Genomic DNA, 22423 nt, shown 5'->3' on the forward strand with positions numbered 1-22423 from the left:
CTGGAGAGCTCTGTTGGCCCGTTTCCTGGACAGCCGACGAGCTGCTTCACAGTCTCTCTCCCCTTCAGTCCAGTTGGTAGCGTTTCTGCTGAGACGGTTGATGGACTCACAAGGCACACCCTTGTTCTCCTAGAGCAGAGTTTCTCATTGTTTTACAGTCACGGAGAAGCCGAGAATCTCAAATTCTCAAAATCGATTTCCTTTATTCTTAACAATTCATTTTTCAGTTTATCTCTGTCCTCTCAAGTTGTACTATGAGCAGCAGGAAGTCAGGCCATGTCGTCAACACTCAGCTTAGACATCTGTGCAGCTAAATGTTTCAATTCATTAAAAGTTAGTGTTTTACAAAACACTAGGACAGTTTAGCCAAATTCTCTGTCACTTTATTAGAAAAAAAATTTTTTTAAGAGCTGCTTGTTCTTTTTAGATTTTATTTAGGGCGCCTGGGTGGGTCAGTCATTAAGCATCTGCCTTCAGCTCAGGTCATGATCTCAGGGTTCTGGGATCGAGTCCCATATCGGGTTCCCTGCTTGGGGGGAGGCGGCTACTTCTCCCTCTGCCTCTCTCTGCCTGCTGCTCTGCCTGCTTGTGCTGTCCCTCTCTGTCAAATAGATAAATAAAGTCTTTTAAAAGACTTTTAAAGTCTTTTAAAAGCCTGGGTGGCTCAGTGGGTTAAGCCTCTGCCTTTGGCTCAGGTCATGATCTCAGGGTCCTGGGATCGAGCCCTGAATTGGGCTCCCGCTCTGTGGAAAGACTGTTTCTCCCTCCTCCACTCACCCCTGCTTGTGTTCCCTCTCTCACTGTGTCTCTGTCAAATAAAATCTTAAAAAGGGGGGGGCACCTGCGTGGCTCAGTCATTTAGCATCTGCCTTCTGCTGAGGTCTTTTTTTTTTTTTCTGCTCAGGTCTTGATCCCAGGGTCATGGAATCGAGTCCCACATCGGACTCCCTGCTCACCGGGGAGTGAGTTTCTCCCTCTGCTTCTGCATCTCCCCGCTGCTTGTGATTTTTCTTTCAAATTAATAAAATATTTTAAAAAATAAAGTAAAATATCACTTAATACATAAGAAGTGACACAATTAGAAAAATCACCACTTGGTAGCTAGCACAGTAGTATTTGTCTTAGGCAAGAACTGTCTACGGACACTAAAATTAGGCGGGTGAGAATTTTATGAGGGAATTTTTTCTTTTTTTAAGATTTATTTATTTATTTATTTGACAGAGAGATCACAAGTAGGCAGAGAGGCAGGCAGAGAGAGAGAGAGGAGGAAGCAGGCTCCCTGCTGAGCAGAGAGCCCGATGCGGGACTTGATCCCAGGACCCTGAGATCATAACCTGAGCCGAAGGCAGCGGCTTAACCCACTGAGCCACCCAGGTGCCCCATATGAGGGAATATTTAATTAGTCTTAAAACATCTGCCTGTGAGATACTTATTAATTACAATTGGAAAAAATAAGAACTTTACAAAAGAGAAATCTGGCATTTATCACCTTAATTAAGCAATCAAAATGAAAATTGCTATTATTATTATTTTTTTAAAGATTTTATTTATTTGACAGAGAGAAATCACAAGTAGAGAGGCAGGCAGAGAGAGAGAAGGAAGCAGGCTCCCTGCTGAGCAGAGAGCCCGATGCGGGACTCGATCCCAGGACCCTGAGATCATGACCTGAGCCGAAGGCAGAGGCTTAACCCACTGAGCCACCCGGGCGCCCCACTGAAAACTGCTACTATTAACACAAATATGGAACTCTTGATACAGATCTCTGAGAAAGACACCACTTCCGAAGTATTCCCGTGAAAAATGCATGACCTGAATCTAAATCATGAGGAAACATCTAACAAACATGGGCCGAGAGTCATTGAGCATGAAAATGGCAGCACTTTTTAAAATATCGAGGTCATGAAAGACTGGTCCAGTTTAAAGGTAACTAAAGAGGGGAGCCCTGTGTGGGGACTAGAGTTTGCCTAAAATTAAAATAAAGTTTTTTAATTTAAAGTTAAGTAAAGATACATGAAATTGGATATTCAATCCAAATTTTTTTTTTTAAGATTTTATTTATTTATTTGACAGAGAGAGATTACAGGTAGGCAGAGAGGCAGGCAGAGAGAGAGAGAGGGGGAAGCAGGCTCCCTGCCGAGCAGAGAGCCCGATGTGGGACTCGATTCCAGGACCCTGACTGAGATCATGACCTGAGCCGAAGGCAGCGGCTCAACCCACTGAGCCACCCAGGCATCTCGAGAAGTATGTTCTTTTCTAGGGAAAGCAGACATGGTAAAAATGTTAACATCTGGGGAACATAGGTAAAGTTTATTTAGGAATCTTCCCTCTTCTGTAAATTCTTTAATTCTGTGATTCTGTGATTTTTTTTTGACTTTTCATCAGTATCAAAACATTTCTAAATACTTAAATGAAAAAAATGAATTTAGCAAGGTCATCAGATACCAGGTCTATGTATATAAATCAATTCTATTTCTACGTGCCAGCAGAACTTTGCAAAATGGGATTTAATAAAATGAATCAATTTCCAAAAGTATCAAAGTACAAAATGTACCAAAAAAAAAAAAAAAAAAAAAAGCCTTGTGCTGTGGGAAAGGGTCAATGTCATGACTGTGGCTGTTGATACATGAACTCACACAGGTGATAACACTGACTAGAATGTCACACACAAACATGAGTGTAAGTGAAACCAGAGAAATCCGCAGAAGTAGCGTGGACTGTGTTAAGGTCAATATTCTGGCTGTGATGTGCTGTAGTTTTGCAAAATGTTAACACTGGGGCAAAGTATAAGGATCTATTATTTTTTACACTACAGCTGAATTTACAGTTGACTCAATAGATTAAGTTTTATTTAGAACAGATCTAGGAAAGTTGTAAAAGAATGAATAAACTTATGTAGAGCCAATGGAATGTTATGTACTACTACATAAAGTACAGCTCATCTATGCTATTCTCATTAAAGGCCCAAAGTAAGTGAAATGGAATTATGTATTATTTAGGCAGGCGTGTTTCTGTGATAAAATGATGGAACACGAAAAGCAAGAGAATGATAACCCAAATATTCAGGATGTCATCTGCTTCTGTGGAGGAGCAGCAAAGAGAGGCTGTGAATTCTTTGTAATCTGGGTGACAGATGCATGAACATTGATGAGAAAGTCCTTGTCAGTGATGTGAGAAGAAAAGGGGACATAAATACACATAATTTAGATTGTTAAAATTATAGGATAAGTTAAGGATATTAATGTACCACTAAATATGAAAGGTTAGATCAAATCTCTTGATTTTCAGGACACCTGGATGGTTCATACATTAAGCGTCTACTCAGGTCACGATCGCAGGGTCTGTGGGATGGTCCTGGGATCGAGCCCCTGCTCAGCGGCAGCCTGCTTCTCCCTCTGCCTCTGCCTGCTCCTTACCCTGCTTGCGTCTCTCTCTGTCAAATAAAATATTTTTTTAAATTCTCTAAAAAGGGGCGCCTGGGTGGCTCAGTGGGTTAAGCCGCTGCCTTCGGCTCGGGTCATGATCTCAGGGTCCTGGGATCGAGTCCCGCATTGGGCTCTCTGCTCAGCAGGGAGCCTGCTTCCTCCTCTCTCTCTCTGCCTGCCTCTCTGCCTGCTTGTGATCTCTGTCTGTCAAATAAATAAATAAATCTTTAAAAAAAAATAAAATAAAATAAATTCTCTAAAAAAATTCTCAATTTTCTCACAAATTATACATGACCAAAACGGACCAAGCAGAAAAAGCAAGACTGAATAAATCAGTAAGAAATACGGAATTTGAGGGGTGTCTGGGTGGCTCCGTGGGTTAAGCCTGTGTCTTCGGCTCAGGTCATGGTCTCAGGGTCCTGGGATCGAGCCCCGCATCGGGCTCTCTGCTGGGGGAGGGGAGCCTGCTGCCCCCTCTCTGCGCCTGCGTCTCCGCCTACTTGTGATCTGTCAAATAAATACATAAAATCTTAAAACGAAATACGGAAACTGAATGGCAGTGAGAAGTTTCCCTCGATGGAATGTAGCAAGCTTGAAGTACCGAGCAGCCACATTTTACCGAAGATTGAAGGACTGTTCATCGTGACGTTACACAAGCAGTTTGGGGACATTTTAAAGCCCCAATTCGTTTCCCAGCGCTACCACCTCCACGGAATGCGGAGGCCGGCCCGGTAGACGCAGCTTTTCTGGGAAAAACCGAATCCAGGCTTCTTGGGCCACGCGTGTGCATGCGCCCGTGGGGCTGCGCGGTGCGCAGTTACCGAGCCCGGCCCGGTGACCTCGGTGGGGGGCGCCTCTTCGCCGCCTTCGCCTCCGCTCCCCGCGGCCGTCCCGCGGCTGCCGCCGAGAGGCCAGTGACTGGCGGCGGCGGAATGCGGTGGCCCTCCCACGCGCGGACGCACGCGCACGCACATGCACGGACGCACGCGCACACACTCGCGGACGCACACGCACACGCACGGATGCACGCGCACATGTACGGACGCACGCGCACACACTCGCGGACGCACGCGCACGCACGCGCATGCACTCACGGACACACGCGCACGCACATGCCTGGATGCATGCGCACATGCCCGGACGCACGCGCACGCACACACGCGCGGACGCACACGCACATGCACGGACGCACACGCACGGACGCACGCGCACACACTCACGGACGCACGCACACACGCGCGGACGCACACGCACATGCCCGGACGCACGCGCACGCACACACGGACGCGCGCGCGCACATGCACGGACGCACACACGAAAGAGGCCACGCAGCCCCCGCTGTCGCGGCCGGAGCGCTCGCCCGGGAAGTCCCGGCGGCCGTGCGGGGCGGTGCGGCGGGAGCCTCGAGGGTCCGCGCGGAGAGACTGCGGAGGTTCTGCGGCTTCGGGAAGAGAACCCGAGGCCCGCGCACCCCCGCACGCTGCGCCGGACGGACAGACAGCGTCGCGTGCGCCCTCCGGAGGCGCGACTGTGCGGCCAGACCCGCCCCGCGCCCTCCGTCCCGCGCCCCGCGCCCGCAGAAGCCGGAGAGCGTCCGGGCTGCGGCGCAGGCTCCGATTGGGGGCGACGTCCAGGCCGCAGCTGCGGTCGGCACAGACGTCTGGCCTGGAAGTGGGGTCCCCCGGACTCGGCGCGGGGCGGCGAGAGCCTCCAGAAGACCGCAGGGGAGGCTCGGGAAGACCGCAGGGCCCGGAGGCCGTCGGGGAGGCCGTCGGGGCGGCTGTCGGGGCGCAGCCGCAGGCGCGCGGGGAGGGGGGCTGGCGGGGAAGGGGCCGGGCCCCGCGGCGGGAGAGGCGACGCCCGCGTGAGGCCTGCGGCGGAGGCGCGGGCTTTCCGGCCGCCAAGTCTGTCCGCGCGCCGCCCGCGCTGGGCCGTGACTCTCGTCCCGCCCGAGGCCGGAGCAGCCGAAGCCAGACCCGTCCCCGGAAGACCTGCGGGGCGGCGCGACGGCTGTGCGGGCGGCCCCGGGTCCCCGACGGAGGACAACCGTCGCCTCAGCCGACTCGGCCGCGCTGCCGTCGGGCCCCACGTTGCCTCCGGTCCCGCCCGGACGGATCCGCTCGGGCGTCGCCCCGCACCCCCGCCCCCAACAGACAGACTCGATCTTATAAAGAAAAATACTGAAGCGAGTCAGCAAGGCCTCCGAGCGGTGACCGGGCGTCGGCGCGTGAGCTCCCAGGTCCCGCTGCCGGCCGCGGGGAGTCGTTCGGAGACCACGCGTCGCGAGCGGGGCGAGGGCGGAGCAGGGCGCCCGGCGCGGGGCTGCGTCCGGACACGCGCGTCCAGATCCGGGCCCACGGCGGACGCTTCACGGACGGGCCCGCGGGCGCCCCCGGGGAAGATCACTTTGAAGAAAACGTCTCGATCCCAAGCACGTTTTCTTGCACCCGAGGCTGCGCACGTGCTCCGAGGGTTCGGGACAAAGAAGGTGCGAGGTCAGTGGGAGGAGCGCGGCCGCAAGGTTCGGTGCGGGAGCGACGGCGCAGACGAAAGCCGGCGGAGGACGCGCACCCGCCGGGCTCCGAGCCGCGGTAGGAACTCGGGCCGCGGGGGACGCAGCCCTCTGCAGGCGGAGGAGCCGGGGAGGACCCCTGCGACCTCGAATCCCTCGTGGGGGACCGACGGTGACAGATGGCAGGCCCGGGAGCCGGCGGCTGCCCCCGAAGAGCGGGGAAGAGCTCCGAGAGAACAGGACCGTCGGTGGACGCGGATTCAGTGGATTCGGGATTTTCCGGGGACCAGTGACTGTTGCGTGGGGACTCCCGTTGTCCCGCGTGTTAAACAGGACTATCTGGAGCACTTTTCCCGTGTCTGAGCCACTGATGTATTTTGGGTGTATAAGATGGAAATAAGCTGGGCGCCTGGGTGGCTCAGTGGGTTGAGCCACTGCCTTCGGCTCGGGTCATGATCTCAGGGTCCTGGGATCGAGTCCCACATCAGGCTCTCTGCTCAGCAGGGGCCTGCTTCCCTTCCTCTCTCTCTGCCTGCCTCTCTGCCTACTTGTGATCTCTCTCTCTGTCAGATAAATAAATAAAATTCTTAAAAAAAAAAAAAAAGATGGAAATAAGCTCATTTAACCTTAATTTCCCTAGGTGCTCATCTCCAACTACAGCCACACTGGGGTTAGGATTTCAACAAGACAATCTGGGGAAGGCCGCCGATGTTCAGTCCATAGCACATTCAGTAGCCAGTAAACAGAATACACCGGGGGAAAAAAGCTCACGTTCATCATATCAATAGGAATGACAAGCTTCTTAGGAATATATCTGATACAATGTTGAAATTTTTTTAAAGATTTTTTAAAATTGATTTATTTGTCAGAGAGAGAGAGAGAGACAGCGAGAAGGCACAAGTAGGCAGAGTGGCAGGCAGAGAGAGAGAGAGAAAAGCAGGCTTCCTTATGAGCAAGGAGCCCCATGTGGGACTCTATCCCAGGACCCTGGGATCATGACCCCAGCTGAAGGCGGCAGCTCAACTGACTGAGCCACCCAGGCATCCCTCACTGTTGAATTTTTTTAAAAAAAGACTTTATTTATTTGACAGAGCACAAGAAGCAGGGAGGGGCAGAGGGAGAGGGAGAAAGATAATTTTTTTAAAAATATTTTATTTATTTGGGGCCCCTGGGTGCTCAGTGGGTTAATCCTCTGCTTTCAGGTCAGATCATGATCTCAGGGTCCTGGGATTGAGTCCTACCTCAGACTCTCTGCTCAGCGGGGAGACTGCTTCCCCTCCCTGCCTCTCTGCCTACTTGTGATCTCTGTCTGCCAAATAAATAAATAAATAAAATCTTTCTTAAAATTTTTAAATTTGTCAGAGAAAAAGCACAAGCAGGGAGAGGCAGAGAGAAGCAGGCTCCCCGCTGAATGAGAAGCCCGATGTGGGACTCAGTCTGAAGACCCTGACATCATGACCTGAGCTAAAGGCAGCAGCTTCCTCCTCTCTGCCTGCTTGTGATCTGTAAAAATAAAATATATTTTTAAAAGATTTTATTTATTTATTTGACAGACAGAGATCACAAGTAGGCAGAGAGGCAAACAGAGAGAGAGAGAGAGGGAAGCATGCTTCCTGCGGAGCAGAGAGCCCGATGCGGGGCTCGATCCCAGGACCCTGAGATCATGACCCGAGCCGAAGGCAGCAGCCCAAACCACTGAGCCACCCAGGTGCCCCAAAAATAAAATATTTTTTAAAAAGATTTTATTTATTTGACAGAGATCACAAGCAGCCAGAGAGGCAGGCAGAGAGAGAGAGAGAGAGAGAGAGAGGAGGAAGCAGGCTCCCTGCTGAGCGGAGAGCCCAATGCAGGACTCGATCCCAGGACCCTGAGGTCATGACCTGAGTCGAAGGTGGAGGCTTAATCCACTGAGCCACCCAGGTGCCCGAATAATGTGACTCTTGATCTTGGGGTTGTAAGTTCAAGCCTCATGTTGGCTGTAGAGAGAAGTTAAAAATAAAATCTTAGGGGTGCCTCCATGGCTTAGTTGGTTGAGATCTGTTTTCTGTTCAGGTCATGATCTGGGGATCCTGGGATCCAGTCCCACATTGGGCTCCCTGCTTGTGCCCGTTCTCTCTCTTTCTCAAAATAAATCTTAAATTTTTATTTAAAAAAATGTTCTAAGGGTTAAACATTTCTTTTTAGATTTTATTTATTTATTTGACAGACAGATTACAAGTAGGCAGAGAGAGAGAAGGGGAAGCAGGCTCCCCGAAGAGCAGAGAGCCCCATGCGGGGCTCCATCCCAGGACTGACTCTAGGATCATGACCTGAGCTGAAGGCAGAGGCTTTAACCCACTGAGAGACCCAAGCGCCCCAGGGTTAGACAATTTTTAAAAAGATTTGATTTTATTTATTCATTAGACAGCACAAGGAGGGGCAGAAGCAGACTCCCTGCTGAGCAGCCCCCCCCAAATGTATTTTTATTTTTATTTTATTTTATTTTTTTCAAGATTTTATTTATTTATTTGACAGAGAGAAATCACAAGTAGATGGAGAGGCAGGCAGAGAGAGAGGAGGAAGCAGGCTCCCTGCTGAGCAGAGAGCCTGATGCGGGACTCGATCCCAGGACTCTGAGATCATGACCTGAGCCGAAGGCAGCGGCTTAACCCACTGAGCCACCCAGGTGCCACACCGAATGTATTTTTAAATTTAAAAATTTCGTTTCATTTTATTGAGGTGATTATATTTTCCTTTCGACTTATTGATATGGTAATATTAATGAATATATCAATTTTCCTGTATTTCCACTCTGTTATAATATATTTTTCTAAGGTATTGCCAGCTTCTCTCTGTTGATAATTTCTCAGGGTAGTCATAATTTTTGCACTGGTAATCATAATCCCGTTTCGTCTGAGCTCCTTTCTCAAACCATACATTTGTCAATTTTGGTGTCTTTTTGGTGATTAATCAATAGAAAACTTCCTTCTATTTCCTCTGAAAATTGTACCTGTAAGAATTCTCTGATTACTGGATGTTTAAAAGAATTCCCCGGAAACTCAGTGATGCTTTTTGGCACAGGATCTCTGAAACTGTCTTCATCTTTACTCATGAAGTGGTTTCTCCTTTCTTGAGTCAAATCTGACACATTCATTCCTGGAGAATCATTTGTTTCACCAAGAATTCCGAATTTCTTAGTATACATAGCATTCTCATTGGACTTTCTACATGTCTGCGGTTATTCTTGTTTTATCATCCTACCCCTCTGTCTGTGTAAGGTGATAGGTCCCCCAATAATGGGTCTGTGATCAGCGGAGTGACACTAATACAAAGTGAAGGTCAAGCAAAGCTTTATTTTACGCCAAGCATTGAGAATCAAACCGACCAGTTGGGGGGTCTCTTACAAAGAGGCGACCCCTCCCAGCCTCACAGACTAACTTACAGAGGTGGTTGAGCCTGGCCACACAGAGGTGGCCCATGAGATGGCAACACACAGAGAAAATTGCACAGTCTTGCTAGGTCACATACAGGCGGCCAATTGAATTTCAATTTATCCTAGTAGATATTTGAACTGGCCCATCACCTTGGTCAGAATTGGCATAAGGCGGGGCCCACTCTCCTTGGTAGCTTGGTCTCCTTGGAGACAGTATGTGCGTCCCACTGGTTGGACGTCTCCACCTGGCCTGACCCGCCCTTGTATCTGGGCTTTGCAACCTGGGACTGGTTTCCCGGACTTGCTTTTAAGTAAGTTCCTCTGGGGGCGCAGGGTCAATCTACGTTGACTGCATAAACAACAGAATGGCTCCCTCTGGCTAAGTAGGCTCTTACATTCCCCCTTTTTCTTTGGAGATTTAGTCAAATCCTTGACTTTTCAGCCAGTTCTATGTTCTCCTGTTGTAAGGGGTTATATTGAGCACGTAAGACTAACATTTTTATCACTCTAATTTTCTTTTGTACAAACGACATTAGGGCGTTTATAATGTAGGGGCCAAAAAGTAACATTAGTGCACAGTCGGCTGATGAGTTAGCCATTCACCGCTTTGTATAACCTTTTCTATTTTTCCTAATTCCATTCGTCTAATTTCCCACCTGTACTTTTTTGTCTTATGAGGTGACTCAGAAGCTCTTACACAGACAGGTAACAATACGAGCAACAATGAACTCATAGTCTTTTGAGTCTCAGCTTTAGTCCACGGTCAGCGCGGTCCATCGCCTGCGGCTTCCATCTCTGGGGGACGTCCTCATCCTCGGCTCGTTTGACGTGACCTGCGTGCATCCGGGCCCTGATGCCTTCTACTTTTATTGCCATCAGGATGACAGTAAATGGTCCATTCCAGTGAGGCTCCAAGTTTCCCACTTGATAGCGACATATACAAACTAAGTTCCTGGGTTTGTAGGGATGTGGTTCCACCTCCGTTTCCATCTCAGTGTGGGCAGTTCGGATCCCTGTGTGGGCTCTTTTTAAGACAGACTGTAATGCCTGCAGTGACTCGAGTACAGACTGATCTGTCATTTCTGCTAGGGCAACCTCTTGTAGCCTAGGGCAGAGCGGGGGGGGGGGGTTGATGTCTCCTGAACATTATTTCAAATGGGGTCGCCTTGTTTAAGTAGGGTGTACACCGTGCCCTAAGGAGGGCGAAAGGAAGGAGACCCCCCCATCCGCTGCCCGTCTCCAGAATTAGCTTTGTCAGGGTCTCTTGAAGAGTCCGGTTCATTCTGTCAACTTGCCTGGAACTCTGGGGCCAGTAGGCACAATGTAGTTTCCCATTAGTGCCCACAGCCTTGGCCAATGCCTGTGAGACTGAACTCACAAATGCAAGGGCCATTGTCTGACCCGATCGTGAGAGGCAGCCCAAACCTAGGAATTATTTCTTCTCGTAGCTTTTTGGCTACCACTCCTGCTTGTGCCCATATCTCCCGGGTTTCATCTCTGTAAAATCTATTTCCCAATAAGTCCCTGGTTCCTTACCTCTTTCCTTCTCCCTCTTCCCATTCCAGTTCCTCCCGCATTAACTGCCTGGCATTGAGCACATCTGTCAACTACCTCCTGAACCACACGCCCTAATTTAGAGACTAGGAACTGCTAGCCTATAAGCTCCTTGAGTTTGCCTGTCCCCAGATGAGTGCCCTGATGTATCTGGTCTACTAACTTCTTACCTAGTCTTCGAGGAAGAATTAAATTTCCTCTTTTAGTTTTAGCCCAGTCCCCTTCATAGTCCAATTTAGCCCATTTTTGTAAATACTCTTGGCGGTTTTACCTTTGGCCATCTGCAGTGCCTCGGTGAGGGCCATCAGCTCTGCTTTTTGTGCGGAGGTTCTGTGTAGCAGGGCTGCCGTCCAGAGTTCCTGCTCAGGAGAAACCACTGCAGCCCCCTGCACACCTTTCTATCGACCATGTAGCTACTCCCGTCTGTGAACAGAGTTGTCTCTGCATCTGGGAGGGGAATGTCTCTGAGGTCCGGCCTTATTCCTGTGAATTGCTGCCCGTCAAAAAGGCCGAGACTGGGGAGTACCGACCTGTTCAGGACTTGCGGGAAATTAATAAATGGGTTGAAGACATCCACCCAACCGGGCCTAACCCCTATACCTTGCGTTAGGACCTCCCGCAGTCGTGTGGGTGGTCAACCAGCTCCTCCGGCAGCAGCGTGGCTGGATTTAGCACCGCCGGGGGCCGGAAGGTCACTCTTGGTTCGTTGAGGAGGAGGGCCTGATACCCCATCACTCGGACGTTCATCATGCAGCAGTCTGGTGGAGTCTGGAGAAGGCCCTCGATAGTGTGGGTGGTGGTTAAGATGAGATTTTGACCCAAAGTCAATTTACTTGCATCCTTGACCAGGAGGGCTGTGGCAGCAATTATGCGGAGGCAAGCGGGGAACCCAGCTGCCACTGGATCTAGCTTCTTGCTAAGATCGGCTACTGGCCTTTGCCAAGGCCCCAGAGTCTGAGTCAAAACTCCTTTGGCCACCCCTGCCTTTTCATCCACATACAAGGAGAAGGGCTTGGTACCATCTGGGGTGGCCAGTGCTGGGGCACTCAGTAAGGCTGTCTGTAATTCCCGAGATGCTCCTTCTGCCTCAGCTGTCCACTCTGTCATAGCGAGCCCTCTTTTGCCAGTTCGTAGAGAGGTCGGGCAACCTCCGCAAATCGCGGTATCCACAGCCTACAGTAGCCCGCCGTCCCAAGAAACTCCCTCACTTGTCGGGACGTGGTGGGGTGGGGGTATCGGCTGATCACCTGTTCCCTGGACTCAGACAGTGAACGCATGCCCTCGTGGAGATCAAAGCCTAGATAAATGACATGGCTCTGACAGAGCTGCGCTTTCTTTGCTGACACCCAACACCCTTTTTCCTGCAGAGTCTGTAAGAGAGCTCTCGTCCCCCGCAAATATGACTCATAGTCCTCAGCGGCTATTAGCAAGTCATCAACGTACTGTAACAGAGTGCCTCTGGGTTGGAGGTTCTGTACTCACGCAAATCCTCATGTAGGGCCTCGTCGAAGATAGTGGGTGAATCCTTGAATTCCTGGGGAAGTCTTGTCCAGGTGAGCTGGCCTTGGAATCCTTCCTGTGGGTCAGACCACTCAAAAGCAAAGAGGGGCTGAGACTCCCTTTGCTAAAGACATGCAGAAAAATGCATCCTTGAGATCGAAGACGGTATAGGCCATTCTTCTGGGGCCCAGGAGGGAGAGGAGGGTATAGGGGTTAGGTCCCATTGGGTGGATATCTTCAACCTGTTTATTAATTTCCCACAATTCCTGAACGGGTCGGTACTCCCCAGTCTCAGCCTTTTTTTTTTTTTTTTTTAATATTTTTAGATTTTATTTATTTATTTATTTGACAGACAGAGATCACAAGTAGGCAGAGACACAGGCAGAGAGGAGGCAGAGAGGAGGAAGCAGGCCGCCTGCCGAGCAGAGAGCCCGATGTGGGGCTCGATCCCAGGACCCGGGGATCATGACCTGAGCCGAAGGCAGAGGATTAACCCGCTGAGCCACCCAGGTGCCCCAGTCTCGGCCTTTTTGATGGGCAGCAAGGGTGTGTTCCATGGAGACTTGCAAGGCACTAGGATCCCGTCTCCGCGGAGGCGGTTTATGTGTTTTCTGATCCCTTCCTTTGCTCCCCAGGGGAGGGGGTGCTGCCGGACGCGAACAGCCGTGGCCCTTGCTTTTCATTGTATCACCACTGGAGGCTGTCCCTTGGCCAAGCAGGGGGCTTCCCTTCTGTCCAGACTTCAGGAAACTCGACCTGTAGGGTTTGGAGAAGGCTCCCTTCTCTTGTCTGCTCTGGTTCTGAGACTGGCTGGTAAAGAAGGTATCCGTCTACTGCTGCCACAAGCATCTGCACAGTGGGTTGTCTCAAGGTTACAGTCATGTCTCCTTCCGAGAACTGAATGCCAGCTCGTAGTTTGGGGAGGAGATCTCTTCCCAAGAGGTTATACAGGGCATTAGGGGAGGACCAAGAATCGATGCTTGACTACTCCCAAGGCCAAATTTAAAGTCCTTTCTGTTGAGCATTCATGTCTTTCTGTGCCATTCACCCCTTGTACCCAGACTTCCTCTCAAGCTAGTTTTCCCATAGGCTTAAGTAATGACGAAAATTGGGCTCTAGTGTCCACCAAAAAATCAATTGATTTCCCCTCCACTTTAATTTTTACCTGAGGTCCGGGGAGGGCTCCGAACCACGGCCCCTTCGGTCTCTGGGGGCCAGCATTGCCGTCTGCCGTTCGGGGCGCTCCCTGGCCCAGCGTCCGTTTCCCTCACAGTGAGCGCACTGGTCTGAATCTGCGTCTTCCCGCCTGTCTTCTCTGTGCTCGGGCTTTTCCTCGCACGGACCACCCCTACCTGCCTTTCCCCTTCCGTTGCGCTCTTTTCCCCCGTCTCCTCCCCGCCTCACGCACCGCCAAAACCGTAACCAGTTTTTTTGTCTGTTTTCCATCCTCTTGTGCAGTCTTGTTGTTAAACAGCTTTTCTGCTATTCCCACCAACTCAGTCAGATTCTTCCCTTCAAATCCTTCAATTTTCTGAAGTTTCCTCCTTCTGTTTGGGGCTGACTGATTGGCAAAAGCAAGATTCACTGCCCTCTGATTTTCAGGTGCCTCAGGGTCGGTCGGGCTATACATTTTATAGGCTCCAATAAGCCTTTCTAGGAAAGCTCTCGGAGACTCATTCTTACCTTGAGTCACCACACTAATTTTTTTAGATAGGTTTATGGGTCTCCTTACAGCTGCATGGAGGCCTCCCAGTAGAGCCTGGCGGTAGAAGCGTAGGCTCTCCTTACCTTCATCGGAGTATGGATGCCAGTCGGGGGGTTCCCTCGGGCAGGAGTTGGGGATCGAGGTCCCTGCCAGGTCTCTCGCTTATCACCTTATGGGATTCTCACGTGTTGCGATCCCTCTCTTCCGTGTTAAAGAGAGCCATAAGGAGTGGTTGAATATCCACCCAGGAGGACTGGTGGGTAAGAAAGACAGTTTCCAGGAGACCAGTTAAATCCTGAGAGTGGACAGAAAAGCATTTGTGTTGGGCCCTCCAGTTATAGATGTCAGAAGAGGAGAAAGGGATAGAGGTTAGGTGGGGGCGCCCTCTCCCACCGGTAGAGCAACCTCACAGAGAGGCAGCATCGGTGCCGATGTAACCAGTGAGTTAGAGGGAGGCAGAGGGGGATAGAGGACAGGGAAGGATCAGGGCGGTCTTTCTGCTTGGTGGTCCCATAGGTGGACCCTGACCGCGTATGAGGTGAACTGGTAAGGGCGTCTTGGGACCAAGAGTCAGGTTTAGGGGACAGATAAGGGGGGGGGGGATTCCACATCCTTCACATCTGATGGGAGTAGGACGGTCTTCTTTCCTGGTTCCCCCTCATCTCTCTGTTCTGATTTTGGTGATCCAACCTGCCTTAGAGGGAGAGAGATGGTTTCGTTAGCAGGGGAAGGTGGGACTTGAGCCATGACGGTGGCTCTTCTATCAGATACCACCAGGCCACGACGTACGGTATTTGGTCTCGATGGAGACTTACTCGGGGTAGAGTAGATCTGAGCCAAGGCAAATGTTCCTTCTGGTGACCACCCTGTGCAGAAAGTGGGCCACTCTAATTGGCAGAGTGTTTTTAGTTTTCCTGGGTAAACCTTGTCACCCGACTGGGTGGCTTTACCTTGAAAATTCTTGAAAGGCTGGAGAACAAGACTTAGGGGTGTCACAGGTCCCTTACTCCCCACTTGCCCCATTTCTCCAAACACAATCAACAACACAACAGACAACAAAAAGGCAAGACAAAGACAACCGCAGACCTAGGGATCCTCATCCAGAGCCTGCTGCTGGTGGGGGCTTTCTCGGTCCCCTGCAAACACAACAAACAACAGAACAGACAACAAAATGACAAGACATAGCCAACCACCGGCCCAGTGGTCCTTACCCAGAACCTGCCACCGATGGGGACTTTCTTGATCTCCTGACTGCCTAGAGGGACTCGACCCCCCTGACGATCTACCAGTGGAAGAATGGGGCGTCCCTGCATCCATTCCACCCCTGGGGAGCATGGCTGCGTCCAGCTTCTCCCCACTGGGCTATACCCTGGAGCTCCACATCCAGACAGACAGACAGGATCCTCAGATCTTACCTCCGGAGGCTTTCCCCAGAAATTCTAATGCTGGCTCAGTTCTTGTGGTTTGATCCCAGATGAGCCCCCGATGATGGGTCCCCCCAATAATGGGTCCGTGATCAAAGGAGCGAGACTGATACAAAGCAAAGGTCAAGCAAAGCTTTATTTTTTGTGCCAAGCATCGAGAATCAAACCTACCCGTCGGGGCCGTCTCTCACAAAGAGGCGACCCCTCCCAGCCTCACTGACCAACTTTTATAGAGCTGGTTGAGCCTGGCCACACAGAGGTGGCCCATGAGATTGCAACACACAGAGAAAACTGCACAGTCATGCTAGGTCACACACGGGCGGCCAATGGATTTCGATTTACCCAAGTAGATATTTGAACTGGCCTATGACCTTAGTCAGAATTGGCATAAGGCGGGGCCCACTCTCCTTGGTAGCTAGGGAGACAGTATGTGCGCCCCACTGGTTGGACATCTCCACCTGGCCTGACCCGCCCTTGTATCTGGGCTTTGCAAGAAAGTTCTTCTGGGAGGAGCAGAGTCAATCTAAGTTTATTGCATAAACAACAAAACGGATCCCTTTGGCTAAGTAAGCCCTTACAATGAGGTAGTGACTTGTTTATAACTTTCCCCCACAGCTCTCGAATTATGGATCATCTTAACTTTTCTGTTAATTCCTAGCAACTTAGGGTAAATGTACTCATATATCTTTTTATTTCCTCAGTTGAAATCTTAAGCCAGTTGTCTTTTTTTTTTTTCCCCCTTTCGTATTCCTGGTCTTTTGAAATCCTAATCCTTGGGGCGCCTGGGTGGCTCAGTGGGTAAAGCCTCTGCCTTCAGCTCAGGTCATGATCTCAGGGTCCTGGGATCGAGTCCCGCATCGGGCTCTCTGCTCCGCAGGGAGCCTGCTTCCTCCTCTCTCTGCCTGCCTCTCTGCCTGCTTGTGATCTCTCTCAGATAAATAAAGAAAAAATCTTTAAAAAAAAAAAAAAGAGAGAGAAATCCTAATCCTCCACGTTTCTCCCAGAGCGCGCTCACTCTGCTCGCTCCCGGGAGGGGTCGCGGAGGCGTCTCCAGACGGCCCCGCCCCCCATACGTAGGGATACCTACGTGCCGCGGAGCCTTCTGGGAAATGTAGTTCAAAGACGACTTCCTGTCTTTAAGCTGATTTAAAAAAAAAAAAGAAAGAAAAAAGAAAAAAAAAAAATAAACGCGTCTTCCACTCGCGCACGCGTACTCCCCTCGCACGGCCCCTGACGCTTTCGGGTTGCGCCCCTTCTTTGTCCTTCGGCGCCCAGAGACAGGCGAGTGTGGGCGTCTCTGCGCGCGCCCCCGGCCCCGCAGCCTCCCCGCCCGGGTCCCGCGGACCCAGGGACACCGCCCGAGGCCCGTGGGGCAGGGAGGCGTGCGGGCCGGGGGCGCGGGCGGGCCGGGGGCGGGGCGGCCGCGAGTCTGGGGGCGCTGGGGCGGGTCACGTGGTCCTTGGGCCTGCGCGTCCGCCCACGGAGGCCCGGGGTCGGTGCCGGCGTTCGCGGGTGTTCGGGGGCGGATTTCCTCCGGGCCGGCGGGTAGGAGGCGTGCGGGGGTCTCGCGGGGACAAGCTGGGGGTCGTGTCTGGCCTGCAGGCTTGGGGGCCTGTGCGCGCCGGCGCGTGGGCGGGCGGGGGTTCGTCGCTCGCGGGCGGCGCGGCGGGGCGCGGGACGGGCGAGGGGGCGTGGGGTCTGCGCCCGCCGCGCCGCCCGCGTTCGTGGGTGAGGCCTTCAAGAGCGGCCGCCGGGCGTCCGCGGCTGTGCGGGGGCCGCGAGCCGCGCACGTGCGCCCCGCGGGGCTGGGGCCGCCCCCGCACCCCGGCCGCGCAGAGGGTCTGGGGTCGCTGGGACCTCCTGCCCCCGCCCCCGCCCCCGGCCGCGCAGACGGTCTGGGCTCCTGCTGTCCGGTGATTTCCCGTCCCCCCGGTTCGGCCTCACCAGGCCAGCTCTCCGTCTCATCAGTACAGCTGTTTTTAAAGGCTTCTCGACTAGAACAAAACCCCCAAAACCAGAGGAAAAAATAACCCAGTGGTTTTTGGCAGCAGCTGAGGCTCGACGGTCTGTCTGCGTGTGGCCGCCTCTGCCCTTCGGACCGTCCACTCCCGGTTTCTGGGGCTCACGGTTCTCTCCTGAAAATGAGGGAGTGCCAGGAAAGGATCCCTTTTTTCCTTCCTTCCTTCCTTCCGTCTTTCCCTTCTTTCTCCCAGTCGTGGTGCTTTCCGCGGTCATTAACACTCTTAGTTATTTTAATGATTTGTTGTTTGTTTCAAATGTGTGGAGGTGAACTGAGCTGTGTTCTTGGGTTAAGCGCTTTACATTTCAAAAGATAAGTTTTGGGGGCGCCTGGGCGGCTCAGTGGGTTAAAGCCGCTGCCTGCGGCTCAGGTCATGACCCCTGGGTCCCGGGATCGAGCCCCGCATCAGGCTCCCTGCTCCGTGGAGAGCCTGCTTCCCCCTCTCTGCCTGCCTCTCTGCCTGCTTGTGATCTCTGTCAGATAAATAAATAAGTAAAATAAAATCTTTTAAAAAAAGATGTTTTTTTAAATAAGTAAGGCATTTTTTTATTTTTTATTTATTTTTTATTTTTTAAACAAGGCTTAATTTTTATTTTTTTGGAGATAATGCTATTGCACACTCACAAGACTGTCGTGGGATAAACACCTTTTATAAGCACTGGGAAACGTGAAAAAAATGATTTCCAGAAAAATATTAATTATTGAATTACGTGCTTTATGGTGACATTTGCGTTGTTGTGGTGGCCTGGCACTAAATCTGCCTGCCCTGGGCCCTGGCGGCAGCACGTGCCCCTCCTCCCCCCGGGCAGGCCCAAGGGTGGGCACAGCTCCCCCTGTTGTTAGCATCTGGGAGTGTCCCTCTGCTTTCTGCTTCCACAGCTCTGGGGAGCCGAGCATCTGTCTGATACGTTGGGCAATTCTCCTTCTGTGTATATACGAGCTACGTTTATCTTGCATATTGTACAAATTGTGTGAACATCATTTCTTTCTTTCTCTCTTTAAAATTGTTCTAAAAATTGGCAGCTTTCTTTACTGTTCTATTACTCCATTACCGCCAAACTGACTAAAAGTGCCTTGTAAACCACCTGGGGGAGGTCTGTTTGCTTGCCATCACTGAAAAACTTTTATTTTCTCTACATAAAATTGAGAAATGTCTAAACATTTAGCAAACAATATCTTAAACAAAAGGAAAAAAATTTTTAAAGTTAACAAAAGGAGAAAAAATTGTACTTTAAACTCTGCTAAGATAATTTATGAATTTAAGGTTAGTCTAATCAAAATTTTATGAAGTTGGAATAGGGAATTGTTGTTTAGGGTTTTCTTTTCCCTAGTTTTTCAAATCAAAATTTATTCAGATAGATACTAATTTACTTGTGCAGATTTCTTTTTTTTTTTTTTTTTTTTTTTTTTTTTTTAGTTTTCAATCAAGCTTTTAATGAAAAGATCATAAAATAACAGTTTCTCATCACTGTACATTAAGACTGCACGCTTCTGAATGGAGAGATCAGTCGTCGGTGAAATTGCTTTTCTATGACACTTGAGGGCTGCATATCTGCAGCTCTGACCTGAATTTATCCCAACTCTTAAAGGAAGTGAGCTCAATGTGATGACTGACAGCGGCGGTGGCCAGTACAGGAGTGCGATCACGGTGTCCCTCCCCCTTCCAGGAAGGGAAGAGAGTAGGTCGTGATCCCTCTTCCAGTTTTGATTAAACAAAACAGCTATAATCCCATCCCTCCCCCTCCCTCTCGAGGTATTTGCGAATGGGCAGGTGCCCAACCTGGGGTCCCCCCAAGGGGGGAGGGCGAAAACAAGTGATGGGCGGGACACAAGAGAGGTTCCTCTCAGCACCTGGCCCCACGGGGCCCCGCCAAGTGGAGGGGGGGAGCCCTGGGGAATCCTCCCTGCCCCAAGTGAGGTCTGTTATGCAGCATTTTTGAGGTCAATAAATTACAGCAATAAATAGCAAGGTGAGGTAGGGGGACGGGTTCTTGGTAGAAAAATTAAAGTGGTGACTGGAGCTGGGTGGGGGGAGGGGGTCCTAGGAAGGGGGTCCTGGGCAGCCTCAATCTCCACAGTGCACATCCACCCCCCGACCTGGAATGTCACACTGAGGCTCTGGTTAGGTCCCTCTCCACCCCCATCACTCCTGGCATTGGATTCACAGGTTCAGTAACATCTGCCCCAGTGTGACTCTGGGGAAGAGCAAGGGCCTTGGTCCCTTTGAGGGGCACAGCAGGGCTTAGATCCCTTGTCTGTTCTTTGGAGGCCTAGTGCCTCTGCTTCTGCCCCCCTTCCTAGGGGGCGGACGGATGCAGCCACCTCTTCCCTGAGCCCTGCCCTCCTGGCTGCCCAGGCCTCCCCCACTCAAGGACAGCTGTGGGGAGGGCAGCAGGGTCTGCCTGCCCAGCCAGCCCAGCCCAGCCCAGCCCAGATCGCACTCCTGCACCAGGGCCAGTCCAGTGAATACTGACAGGGTGGGGGTGGGGGTACAGCGGGACAGCCCAGCTCCCCCAAGTGGTGACGAACGGGAAATACACATATGGCTGCATGAGGTTCCAAAGTCCGTCTGCGTCCAGATTGTTCATTTCACAGGCTGAGGTGTATGGCTATGCTGCAAGTCTCTGAGATTCTTATTTACTTAAAGGTTTGTCTTTTCTTTTTTACCTTTTTTGCAATCCTGGAGGAGCCCTTGCGGTGGCTCGGTCTGGCGGGAGCGAGCGGTGGCGGAGCCAGCCGCTCACTCACCCCAAGTCTGAGAAATAAATACATTCATCACTGCACAAACATATTGATACAAAAACAACACTGTTCAGAGTGTTTGCACCGTCTGTGTTGGTAAGGACCAGCCCAGTAAGCCCGCTCCCCTACCCCCACTGCTGGGTGGGGGTAGGGGTGTCCCCTGAAGTGGGGACCCACTGGAGTCAACGGAGCTGTGCAAAGGTCCCGGGGCTTTTTGGCTTGATAGGGACCCTCACATCAACCCACCCCGGGGGGTTGCAGGCAGAGCAGGGGAGGTGGGGAATGACCCTCCACCCAGGACCCTAGCCCAGACTCAGGTCCTGAGGCCAGAGCCGACGGCCACCCCCTGCTATGCCAGCTGGCCAGGACCTCCACGGTCCGGCCAGGAGGCCTGGAGGCCGGTCAGCACCGGCCCAAGCTCTTTGGTGCCAGCTGGACTTGTGCAGATTTCTAATACAAGCTTTTGCGTATGAAAACAGCACACAAAAATGTTCATGCCATAGAAAAATGTTCTTAAAAAATAATGTTGATTATTTTAAATGTTTGTATCCATGCCAAATTTTGGTAATTATTAAAGTAACTGGAGATCTTTAACTTAAATCTTTAAAATTTTCTAGTTCTAGAGGGTCTGGTGAAAATAATCCATCTGTAAGAATTACAGGGAATGACACTTTAATAGAAAAATACTATCTGGAAACTATGCTAAATCTACTTGAATAAAAGCAATTGTACTATCAAATAACTATCTAACTATCTATCTAAATAATACCTAAACTAAAAAGAGATAAGTCCAAATAACTTTTTTTTTAAGATTTTATTTATTTATTTGACAGAGATCACAAGCAGGCAGAGAGGCAGGCAGAGAGAGAGGAGGAAGCAGGCTCCCCGCTGAGCAGAGAGCCCGATGCGGGACTCGATCCCAGGACCCTGAGATCATGACCTGAGCCGAAGGCAGAGGCTTCACCCACTGAGCCACCCAGGCGCCCTAAGTCCAAATAACTTTAAAGACAGAAAACACATGCAGATGTTATACTGTGGTTGTGGGAGTTCAGGACGGGCCTGCGGTGAGCTCAGTCAAATCCGCAGGGGTCCCTGGTGGTGTGGCCCAGCTGCCTGGGCCCTCAAGTTCCTGGCTCTTCTCCTTCCTGGGGGTGCTGATGATCCAGGGGTTCTCTGACACTTCTGGGCCTCTGTGGGCAGCTGGTGGAGGAGCAGGAGTAAAAGGGCCACTTGGGAAAAGCTGGAACATTTGCCTGTTGTGATCACTTTCTTTCTTTAGCTTCTTGAGGCTTCTCTCGGTCAGCACAGCTGCCATCCAGCTTTCCTGAGCTCTCTTTGCATGGAAGAGGATCCCCTTTTGATAGTGCAAGCTATTTTCCTCCAATTCTCTCCTGGTGTCTTCAGCGATCTCCCTGTAGAAGTCTCGAGTCTGAGACATGGCCTTGATGTTTCTACGTGTGCAGGAAAGATTCCACTTAATGTCTGCGCACTGCTCTTCTGCCTCAGACCATTTTCTCTCAACGGGGCTGATGCATTCTTGATATAATTTAGGCAGAGTTTGAAGCTTCTGTTTCAGCTGCTGAATCTCCTCTTCAAGCTGTGAATTTTCACGCTGCAAAGAGGCCTCCTTGGCTTGAAGATCTGTTATTTGTCCCATAAGCTCCTCATTCATTTGCTTTCCTTCCTGCAATTGTCTGGCTAGTTCCTGCTTTTTCCCTTCAGCACTTTGAAGGGACCATTGGAATCAGCATCATCAGTGACACCCTTCAGATCACCCTCTGACCCGTGGATGGGGCCATCGTCATTTTCTGTTTCCCTCTTTTCCTCGACCTCACAGTTGACATGACCCAAATGATCTCCAAGGTGAGTGGGCCCGGGGAAGGTCTTCAGCAGGTTTTCACCCACCGGTACTAACTGGCTGACTTTCTCGTTCAGGGCCTGCTGGAATCCTGCGTTTGACTGTTCTAGCCTTTCTTTCTCCTGCTCCATTTCTTGGAGTCTCTGCTTCCATCTCGCAGTTTCTTGGGCGAGCCGTTCTGCACTCTGTAGATCAGGAGGGTTTCCATTCAAATCACCCAGGGTTTTCTTCCAAAGCTCTTCTCCATTCTTCTCTGAGGCTTTGAAGATGGGTC

At 51.1% G+C, this 22423-nt stretch overlaps 1 protein-coding gene across 3 annotated transcripts in view; it reads left to right on the forward strand.

Moving 5' to 3' along the window:
* The window catches only part of ZNF84 (zinc finger protein 84), a 70828-nt gene that overhangs the window by 22260 nt on the left and 26145 nt on the right, over nucleotides 1–22423 (forward strand). The window contains exon 1 of one of the 3 annotated variants that reach the window (XM_059139960.1): nucleotides 16853–17074. The exons of the other annotated variants lie outside the window; for them this stretch is intronic. The gene's annotated coding sequence lies outside the window, so the exon portion shown is untranslated. Of the gene's footprint in view, nucleotides 1–16852; nucleotides 17075–22423 lie in introns of those variants that run through there. 3 annotated transcript variants of the gene reach the window in all.

Source organism: Mustela lutreola, chromosome 11 (assembly GCF_030435805.1).
Source record: "Mustela lutreola isolate mMusLut2 chromosome 11, mMusLut2.pri, whole genome shotgun sequence".
Taxonomy (NCBI): Eukaryota; Metazoa; Chordata; class Mammalia; order Carnivora; family Mustelidae; genus Mustela; species Mustela lutreola.